Genomic DNA, 10867 nt, shown 5'->3' on the forward strand with positions numbered 1-10867 from the left:
AAGGCTGAAAGGTGATTTTGTGGCCATCTAAAACCCCACCCGGGGGGGGGGGGACAGCAGGAAATAGGGGATATGATGTTTACCAGGGTGTCCATCGGGGTAACTAGAAACAATGGCCACAAACTGAGACCAAATCTAGATTGGACATCAGGGAAAAAATTATTTACAGTGAGGGTTGCCAAAATATGGAATATGCTTCCAAGGGAGGTGCTGCTGTCCCCTTCCTTGAAGGTATTTAAAAGGAGACTGGAGGAACACCTGGCTGGGGTCATCTGACCCCAGCACTCTTTCCTGCCCAGGGCACTCTCTCACAAGTTTCATTCAAATTATTGTAATCAGTAAGATTTATTTTGCATTTGTCATTTGGACCAGTAACTGTCCCATGGCAAGAGGAATAACGCTTCTAGGTCTTTAGGAAAAAGGGTTATTTTAACAAGTGACTTGAAACAGAGGGGCTGCACTGCTAACATAATATCTGCTGCCATGCATGGTTCATCTTACTCCCACCTGGTTTTAGTTCATCTAATATAGCCTTGGTAGTAGCAAGGTGTGGCACAGAGATAATGCACTAGCCTGTTACCACTAGCAATGTCGGCTCCATTCTGCCTGAGGTTTCACATGGAAATGAGTGTGGTTGTCCCAGTGGATTCCTTAGGGGACATCTGGCAGCTAATTTTCATGAAATCTTTTGTTTTGCATTATGAAAAAAGCTGTGTAAACTCCTTTGTGCTTAAATTCTCTTTGGTTTTCTTAGCAGGGCATTTTCGTTGCTCTTGGTTCCCTGTCTCAGTGAGATGCATTCCCATCCCTGACTTTTTCAAACACAAGTGAGAGTGGATCAGAAACCTGCAAGGTGAACAAAGAGCTAAGTTAGAAGGAAAGGCCAGCAGCACAAACACATCATATTGCAACAAAAAAACCCAGGTGAGAAAAGATTAAGCTATATAAATATTTAATGAGCTATAATTAGGGCTAATGTGGCCCACGTCCCAAGGTTCATTATTAAACACTCACACAGTAGAAAAGTAACAAGTTGTGACCTTTGAAAATTCTCTTCTTTGCTTGTGTTTTTGACTGAGCATTTTTCACTCTCAACAATATTTGTGGACACCGTGGATGAAATTCTGGTCCTGCTGCAGTCAGTGGGATTTGGCCATTAATTTCAGTAGGTCCAGGATTTCACGTAATATGTTTTCTGAACAACCATGTGTTAGGTAGCACTAAAGGGCTTGATGGTGACTCTTGCCAGTGTGTGTATTCTGGGGTGGAAAGGGCTCACCCAGGCTTCATTGCATGGAGAGATGGGAGCTGCTGGTACAGTAGTGTTGCAGCTGCCCCCATGCCCCGAGTTCACATTTAATTAGTGTGTAGCTTAGAGGGCCTCACAGCTGTCGGATGCCCAGTTCTTACAGCTGCTAACCACCCACTTCTACCTCTGACTAGCCAGGAGACTACCCCAGCTTACCAACTCCAGCCTGGCCATGGTGTGCACACGTTTATCACTTTCAGGCTCTGTTACTGTAACTTATCTCAAGGAATGAAACTTCATAATCCATAAAAGCTCCACTTGGTACAAAGCACAGCATCCTCTCTGCTTAGCAACGCAGGTTTCCATGAACACATCACGCCACTGTTCCGTTCTCCGAGCTGGCGCACCATTCAGTACTGAATCCAATTCAAGGTCTCTGTCCTAATAAGTCACAGCCATACATGGAGCTGGCTCCAGCTCCCTTTACGCAGCCATGACCTTCTCCCGTGGCTACGTTCTACTGTCACAATAGTGCTGTGGGCCAGCGAGGGAGGTTTGTGAGGTCTGGAGGGAATTTTTCTTTCGTGGGACAGGACTGCTGAATTCATTCTCCTAAGAAATGAAAACGGCCACATCAAAACTGGGAAAACTAGCTAGCCAGCAAACAAAAAGTCCCAACCCTAGAATCAGACCGAGCTATGAGGAGGCACACGAACCTCTCTAGGACTCGTGGAATTATACCCTTCAGTAGAGTGGGTTGGGAATTTTCCAGTAAAGTGGGAATTTACTAGTTGAGATTAAACTTCCATTGGGAAAGGGTTTTTTGGGGAGTCAAGGATGCAATTTCTGGTGAAAAATGAAGGGACTGGGAGGAGGAGGAGATAAGAGACAGACAGACAGACAAATTCCAGTATGGATGGATCCCAGAATAGACCATAGCCTGGGTTGTTAGGATACTGAACTAGGATGTGGGAGTTTGCAGTTTGAGGCCTAGTTCTACCTCATGAGCACTTAAAAAGGTTTCCAGGGATTGAGGGGAGGGAGGAGGAACTGTTTGCTGCCCAGCTCAACCTTACAGCTATTTTAATTGGGTCTTAATCTTGCAATCTCTACTCAGGCAAAACTCCCACAGCACTGACTTTAGTAGGAGTGCAGATTGCAGGATCAGGTCCATAGTGTTTTGGAAAAGATGAATAATAATCAGTATGTGCAGAAATACTGCAGTTTGCAACTCAAAGAACACTTTAAATCTGCTTAGCAATTAGTAACGCCCACAGTAACACACTGTGTAAAGCTGCAGTATGAGACAAATCCACTTATCCATTAACTGTGGTTCCAGAATCTGTCTAATGCCAACTTGCAATCAAGAAAAAAGGGGGCGGGGGAGAAAACAATATTTGGGTTAATATAAAAGAAAAGAGGTTCCTTTTAGATGGAAGATGTTGCTTTATCCCTTTTAATTTTATTTTCTGAACTCACAGCTATTACTACCTGGATGGGCCTTAACCCCAGTCATTGCTTTGCTGTCTCTGCTGACAGTTGTGCTTCCTCTTAGATCTAAACGTCTTTCAGTACTGACAACTTTCTTTCACCAGATGCATTAGTGCCTGTGAAAGCCAGCACAAATCTCATGAAGATGGTATTTGGTGAATTACGTTATTTTTCTAAAGTAAAAATCTCAATGCATCTTTGAGCTGATGTCTCTCTCTCCCTGCCAGCCTTTCAGCATTGTATGTCACATATTGCTTATTAAGGTGAGACCAGTTTGATCAGTTAGTTAACATTTTATGTAGCCTCTGCTTGAAAAAAACCCCAAACCCTTGGTTGTGCAAAATTGTCACTGATTGTTCCATTCTGCCATTCATGGATCATATAAAACCCCTTTCAAGGGCCTTTTACTTTTGTATCCCCCGCAGGAATCTTTTTACTGCCTGCTGATCTGCTAGAGACCAGAACAGTTCCAAGTGCCATACTCTATTGTTTTATTAGTACTTATTTAGAATTAACAATAGGCTCTGTGCTGTTTAAGACACAAAGAAAAAAGGCTGTGGGCCAGAGTGTCAGCTGGCATAAACAGGCTTAACTCCACTAAAAATTAATCAAGCTCTCTGGATTTGCAGCAGCTGAGGAGTTGGCCCAAACTGTGTTGATGAGCTTGCACTCTACAGAAGGCAAATGTAGCTGGGGGAGGGGAAGGAAGAGGGAGTCACTGGATATGTTTGGTAATTATTGTAATGAATGTGCATTTCCTGGACCACAAGCAGGGGTGAGCATTGTAGAAAGGTTTGGGTAAAGGAAAGGTACTGGCTTTGCCAGCTAGGAGTGGGGAGGTACACCAAGCAAAGGGCTCAAACATGCGAAAAGACCTGAGCTACCATGGAACTAGCTGAAAGTAGCAAAAGGAGACCTGGCAGTGTATTGTGTCCAATAGATAGATCAATAGGAGATGAGCATCTCATAGCACTGAGACAGGCAAGCAAGACGAAGATCCCTGGGGACCTGTCCTGAAAATGAGTATTTACAAGTACCTAATCCCTGCCCCTTAAGTGCAGCTTTCAATCTGTTCTGTCACCTGTCCTTGTTTCAAACAAGGTTCTTGTTAGAAAAGAAAGGGGCAAGTGAGAGGCAGCTATTCAGGGATGACTAGTGAAGAGGTTGAGACATAGCTCAGTGACACTTGTAAAGTATGAGATCTTTCCAATGGCCACAACTAAAAACACAGGGCCAGGCCATGTTTAAGGGCCCTTCATGAGGATGGAGGGTAAGAAATGTTTTCCTCCAGTCTGCACAGAGCAAATGGAACTGCTTCTGCAGCCTCTCTGATCTGCCCTCCTCCAAGCGGGTGATCAACTGCAGGGACTGCTGAACCAATCTGAACAATCACCGATGCTCTTGCGTAGTCCCTGTCCTTCCCCACCCGAGCCCCAAATTCTCCTACATAATGGGACATCCCCTCTGCTCCCCCATCAATTTATTGTTGAAAAGATACAAGGCAGTCACAAATGGATTAGTGAAGGAACCACACAAAAATCTGAGCTGTAATCTGAGATGACAACAGGCAGTTTACACATTAATTCTTTAGCAGTGGCTTGTCCAAAGTGACTCAAGTTCTGAAGTTGGCACCTGAATAGAACAAGCTGCTCAGAGCAGCTTTTTACAGAGAGTATGAAAAGACCTCTGACATGCTGGCAATAAAAGTACAGTTTGAAACACTGAAAGAGGGAGGACTGTAAGTGATCTTGAAATATCTACATGAATAGCACAATGACATTTAAGCCTGACAAGGCGAGCGAAGAGATCAAGTTGATTGGGGAATTAGACAAAAGTGCCAGCATCTCAGTGTACATTTTTATCTCACTCCTGAAGGTGTTCAAAAACCTTGAATAGGGGAGAAAAGAGGGGAAAGACAAATTTCACAGTAAACAGAGAACATTGCTAAACCCCCTAACGATCTTGAAACAAAGATCAAAGACTCACAGAAGGAGAGATTCAAAGCTGGGGGTGGCATGGAAATGAGAGGCTATACATCTGCTTGGATTGGGGAATCCAGGTTATACGAAAGCAGAAGAACTGGGTGAATACAAATCAAAAGTGGAAAAAGAATGTTTAGAAGGCTTCACAGGACCATACAGGATAGGCCTTCTCTTACTGACATTATGACAAATATCATAATCCCAAATTTTGGTTGTGGGGTGGTGGAGAGAAAATCATAAATGTATAAAATGTAATGCAACTAGAATCAGTGTCCAGGCAACATTTTAAAGTTTGGGAGAATTTACTTACAGTACTGGAAACTCAAACACAGCAATGTTTGTGCTAATGCAGGAGAACAGGAAACCAACTCTGACTGCAAATAGAAAGTGAAATTCAGTGGTCTGCTTTTACTGTACAAGGTGAGAGAAGTATGAAAACTACATAGGATATGGACTGAAATAGGACACAAGGCATATAAGCAAGCTAAACTTTTAAATCTTAATTTCAGGGATTATGAAATTTCACATTGAAATTTGATCAGAGTCCCTGGACCAATATCTCTACTCTTCCAAAAAATTTCACAGGGGCATTAATGATCCCAAGCTATCAGTTTCTTGACTTTATCTCTCCTTTACCTTTCTCCAGCTACAGTGTCCTTTAGCACTGTGTCAGCTCCTGTGCTGAATTGGAAAGAAGTACACACCAAATGAATTAAGAATAGCATTTCCTGTGGCACACTTGCATTTCCCTTGAAGATCTCCCATCCACACCATGAGGAATCCTTATCATGCTAATCTTAGAACAGCTAACAAGATCACAGCCCACCGTGATAATCAATTGAAATTAGTCTTCTGTAAAAGAAAACACCAGCTCATTAACCTCTGTAACCCTGGCCTTGGTCAGGTGGCAGAAGCCTGGAAATAGAAGTTAATACCGCTATTGTATGACATGGGTCAATGTGCAGTCACTCCAATGGTTACGTTTGCTTATTGAAGTGGTTAGTCTGACCCTGTGCTTTTAGTGCTGGTAATCTGCAAGATACACCTGGCTACTATCACTGATCCAAGGCGGCGTATAACAAACATATTGTGTTTTATTGTTATATATTGTGAAGGCCTTGGTCAATAATCAGACCCCTCTAGTGCTTGGCACTTAGGACCCTTATAATAAAAAGACAGTCCCTGCCCCCAAATGTTATTTTCAATGTATTTTCACTTGACCCACATTTTTGTGGCAGATTCCTTAAAAAAGAAAGAAAATGGGAGTCAGCTATTTGATGAGTAGTGAGGGGTTTGGAGTATAAACAGCAGTCTTAGCTGAGGAGGATTAATGAACAGATGCAAGTGAGGTGGCCAGAGGTGTTAAATAAATGTAGTCCATCAGAGTGTTGCCAAAATAACAGAATTAATCACATTGCTATCATCACCACATGTGTGGAATGAATAGTGTTAACCAGCACTGAATGGAAGCATATTAGCTCAGGGAGAATTATTCATGCATAGCAGGTGTTTTCCCAATCCTCATCTGTGGAAGGAGCGATTGCAAACAGTAATTGGTGTCCAGTCTAACTCTAGCCAGGAGCTATAGTCCCTGCTGGACTGAATTAATCTTCCAAATTGCCATGCTGGTCTACAGCACATTTTTCAACATGATGATCTTCTACTTATTATTATTTTCTGTACTCAGTGAGTTATCTAGATTAATACCAGCCTTAGTAGGAGAGATAAAGTACATGAGGGAGAGCTGGTAACTCACTGAACTTTTGAACTATCTCCTTTTCACCTCACAGTGAGCTGAAATATTATGATGTACTATTTATTTAGCCCTAGCCCTGTTTCTGTCACTGTACATTAAGGAACTACAGGAGGATAACAGTAAAATAAGCCCCGGATACTGTTCCTCGGGTACCTGCTAGAAAAAGCCAAGTGAAAAATCTTGCTTTAAATAACAGAGGGTTTTCCTTTCATATATGTAAGAAATGCTGATTTCATTTGTCCCCCCCCCAATGCAACCTAATCATAGCCTAAGACCTTGTTAAGCGCTCTTGATCCTAAGAAATTAAGTTCCCTATGCTCCCACTGACTACACAAGACATCCTGAGCACGTTGTGGGATCAGGCCTATATATACTGATGTTCTTCCTGCCATTTAAGTAAACAGTGTATTTCCTGTAGACTCCAGTGGGAGTGGGATTGGACACAGTCAGTAGCTGTGGCCTACTGGGCATAAACCTGTAAGGTGCTGAGCACTCGGGCCATGATGTAGTGAGCATGTAAGCATATGCTTAAATCTACACATGTGAAAAGTCATATTTACATCAGTGGAATCCTTCACATGCCTAACTCTAAGCATGCGCTTAATTTCTTCACTAGATTAGAGCGGGCTCAAAGGTGGATCACTTTACACAACCAAATCAGTAGATCCCAAATACACTCCCAATGAAGTCAATGGAAATGCTCCCTCTCATTGACTTCAGTGGGATGTAAAAAAGCATCGTAAATCTTTACTGCTAATCTAGGACCTTCATAGCACCTTCTCCTCCCAAAGCCACTGTCATTGTAGTGTCTTGATTATTTCAGATAGAGGGGGGCCAAATTAGATTCCCAGCAAGGGTTCTTATAGTCCTAGCAGTTCTATGATAAACAGGCCTACACAAGACGCTAACTGCGCAGTAACTTGTCACTACTGCACGGTAGCGCTGCGTGGCATGAAGAGTGTTATGTTGCTACTGCACAGTAGTAAGAAGGTACTGCACAGTAGTAATGAGCTACTGCGCAGTAAGCGTCACCAAGAAGCCATTTTGGGATGCTACTGCACAGTAACACTGGTTACTGAGCAGTCAGTGTCTTGTGTCGATGTGGCCACGGTGTCTAAGAATGTGCTGGCTAAAACGGTGTTTTTTCTAGCATGAAGTCCGGCTGTTAGGCTCTGACTGTGGTGGAACATCTGCACATCTGCAATCAGTTCCACAGTCTGATGCAATTAAAACATGCTGTTGCTACTTGACACTGAAAATGTTTCTGTTATTATGTCTCTTCACAGCCTAAACATAATTTTATTGAGCACTACAGAAAGCAGAAATAAGGGCTTTAAAATGAAGATTGACAGGATATATGCATATTTGCCACTTAGGTTTTCAGTGACCAGGACCACACATTAATTTGACTTTGCCATAAATTACACACAGAATAGATTCCTTGTATAAACTCAGAGACCTATGACTTATTTAATTTGGTTCTAAATACTGTATGGCTGAAATTCAGACTTCACTGGAGCCATTTACACTAAGTCTTAATTTGGCTTTCCTGGACACCTCTGCTCAGTATGCAACTTGTACTGATTCTAGTAGTGTTGCACCAGGGCTGAATTTGGCCCTCCATCTGTTTCTAATCATTCCATTTGTTGTAAGAAGCCTTGCCCTGATTCTGTCGTGTGCAGCACAAGGATGGACATCTGGGCCCATGTAAAGCTCCACCATCATCTACCTGCTAGCTGTAAATGCAGGACAGGGCCAGCTCTTCTGTACACTTCCTGTAGAGCAACGATTTTGTGCCGCCAGAATGTTTCTTCTAGTCTCCAGAAAGTTGCCAAGACCATGGAAATGTTTAATTTACTTTGAGCTCCCTCTTGTGGATCTTATCAAACAGTTAAATTATTGTTGTGCCATTTTGCTGAAGTGTACACTAGTGATGCAACTCTTGTCTTCCCAGCCATTACCATTAGGGCCTGAGCCAGAGCTCCATAATGTTAATACGAGTCAAATGACCCTTCTCTGACCCTTAGTGATCCTTCTCTGTTCATCTTCTTTGCTTGTCGAATCAAAAAGCCTGTGGTTCCTCTCAGGTTCCTTTATCTGAGCTTTCAAAGACTGAAGTGCTTTCCTTTGGGGAAGGGGATCACCTTTAAGCACAGACTCCTCTGCCCTATTTCTTTGGAAACCTTTATCTCACTAACCACTGTCTGCAGCCTTAGCATCATTATTGCTTTTCCTCTCTCTCCTGTAGCTCAATCTGCCTGTCCATTTGCCTAAAGCCATCGTCTCTACTGCACCTCTGCTTCAGTCTTCACCTCTTCATTATCTTCTTGCTTTGCCTTTTGGAGCTCTTTTTTTCTCTGGCCTCCCCAAGTATAAGAACAGACAGGAACACATCAGAATACACTCCCAAAAATATAAAGGACAGAGATTCAGAAATACCACTAGGGGCTCATTTTTCACAGAACTACCACTCCCTCTCTGACCTTAAATTTCTCATGCTCAAAGGAAATTTACAAAATATCTCCAGAAGATGGGTCTGGGAACATAAATCCATAACTCTACTAGATAATAAAAACTTGGACTTAATACAGACACTGGGTTTATGGCTCATTACAGCCTAACAAATACTGATCTCCCTGCAATTCATAGGGCACACCTACACAAGGCACTTTACTGTGCAGAAGACTAATTTAATGCACAGTAAAGCATCACCATCTACATATGCATGGCAATTAGGGTGCAGTAGACTAATTCACTGTGCTGCTGGATAGTCCCATTAGATACAAGTGGTATCTGGCAGTGCAGTAAATTAGTCTGCTTCACCCTAATTGCCACACACATGTTTATGGTGATGCAGGGATTAGTTTAGTCTGGCTCAAATTGAGCCAGAGTATATTCAGTTGCATTAATTGCACACGTAGACATGCCCAGTGGTAATAAATAGGTAATAATTATAAAGGGTTTCACTCTGCCACTAACTAGATTTTACTCTTTACTGCATGTCTTTCTTTTGTCTTATAATTGTCTTATGATACACATTTAAAGACAATCATAAGACAAAAGAAAGTAGTGTCATCCATATGGGCACCAATGATACTGCCAGGGGAGACCCTGAGCATGTCAAAAGTGACTACAGGACTCTGGGTACAAGGGTGAGAGGGTGTGGGGCTCAGGTTGTGTTCTCGTCAATCCTTCCGATCAAAGGAAAGAGCCTGGAAAAGAGCAGGTGCATCTTGCAGATCAACACCTGACTGCACAGGTGGTGTCACCAGCAGGGCTTTGGCTTGTTCAACCATGGGATTTTCTTCCAAGAAGAAGGATTGCTGAGAAGAGATGGGATCCACCTAATGAAGAGAGGGAAGAGCGTCTTCACAGACAGACTTGCTAACCTAGTAAGGAGGGCTTTAAACTAGGTTCACCAGAGGATGGAAACCAAAGCCCTGAGGTAAGCAGAAAAGTGGGAGACCTGGAGGGAGAGCAAGCAGAAGGGGGCAACAGGGAGGGTGTTGTCATACTTCCTGAAAAACCAAGGCAATCAACTAGTTACCTCCGGTGCCTGTACACAAATGCATGGAGCCTGGGAAACAAGCAGGAAGAAGTGGAAGTCCTCGCACAGTCACGGAGTTATGACATGATTGGAATAACAGAGATTTAGTGGGAGCTCGAATGACTGAAGCAGTGTCATGGATGGGTACAAACGGTTTGAGAAGCTAGAGATAGGCCTGTTGAGAGTCTCTAGGTTAGGGTCAGAGGGAAGAGCAACAAGTGTGATGTCATGGTCGGGGTCTGCTGTAGGCCACCAGACCAGGGAGAAGTGGTGGATGAGGCTTTCTTCAAACACCTAGTGGAATTTCCCAAACGCAGGCCCTGGTTTTCATGGGGGGACTTCAGTCACCCTGATATTTGCTGGGAGGGCAAAACAACAGTGCATGGGCAATCCAGAAAGTTTTTGGAGAGTGTTGGGGACAACTTCGCGGTCAACGCTTCCCATCTCCCCACTAACCCCCCCGCTCTTCTTGACCTGCTGCTCACAAACAGGGAAGATCTGGTGGGGAATGTACTAGAGGATGGCAACTTGGACAGCAGTGACCATGAGCTGATTGGGCTCAGGATCCTGAGGAAAGGAAGGATGGAGAGCAGCAGAGTAATAGCCCTGAACTTCAGAAAAGCAGACATCAACTCACTCAGGGAAGTCATGGACAGGATCTCCTGGGAAGCCAGTCTGAGGGGAATGAGGGGTCCAGGAGAGCTGGCTATACTTTAAAGAAGCCTTACTGAGAGTGCAGGAACAAACCATCCTGATGCGCAGGAAGACTAGCAAGTATGGCAGAAGACCAGCTTGGCTTAGCAGGGAACTCTTCAGTAAACTAAATCACAAAAAGGAAGCTT

The 10867-nt window shown here is 43.4% G+C and overlaps 1 long non-coding RNA gene across 1 annotated transcript in view; it reads left to right on the forward strand.

Moving 5' to 3' along the window:
• The window catches only part of LOC109298432, a 20615-nt gene that overhangs the window by 274 nt on the left and 9474 nt on the right, over window positions 1-10867 (forward strand). The window contains exon 2 of the long non-coding RNA XR_002097608.1: window positions 758-924. This is a non-coding gene — a long non-coding RNA (uncharacterized LOC109298432). The remainder of the gene's footprint in view (window positions 1-757; window positions 925-10867) is intronic.

Source organism: Gavialis gangeticus, unplaced genomic scaffold (assembly GCF_001723915.1).
Source record: "Gavialis gangeticus isolate Ggan-Ray unplaced genomic scaffold, GavGan_comp1, whole genome shotgun sequence".
Lineage (NCBI taxonomy): Eukaryota > Metazoa > Chordata > Crocodylia > Gavialidae > Gavialis > Gavialis gangeticus.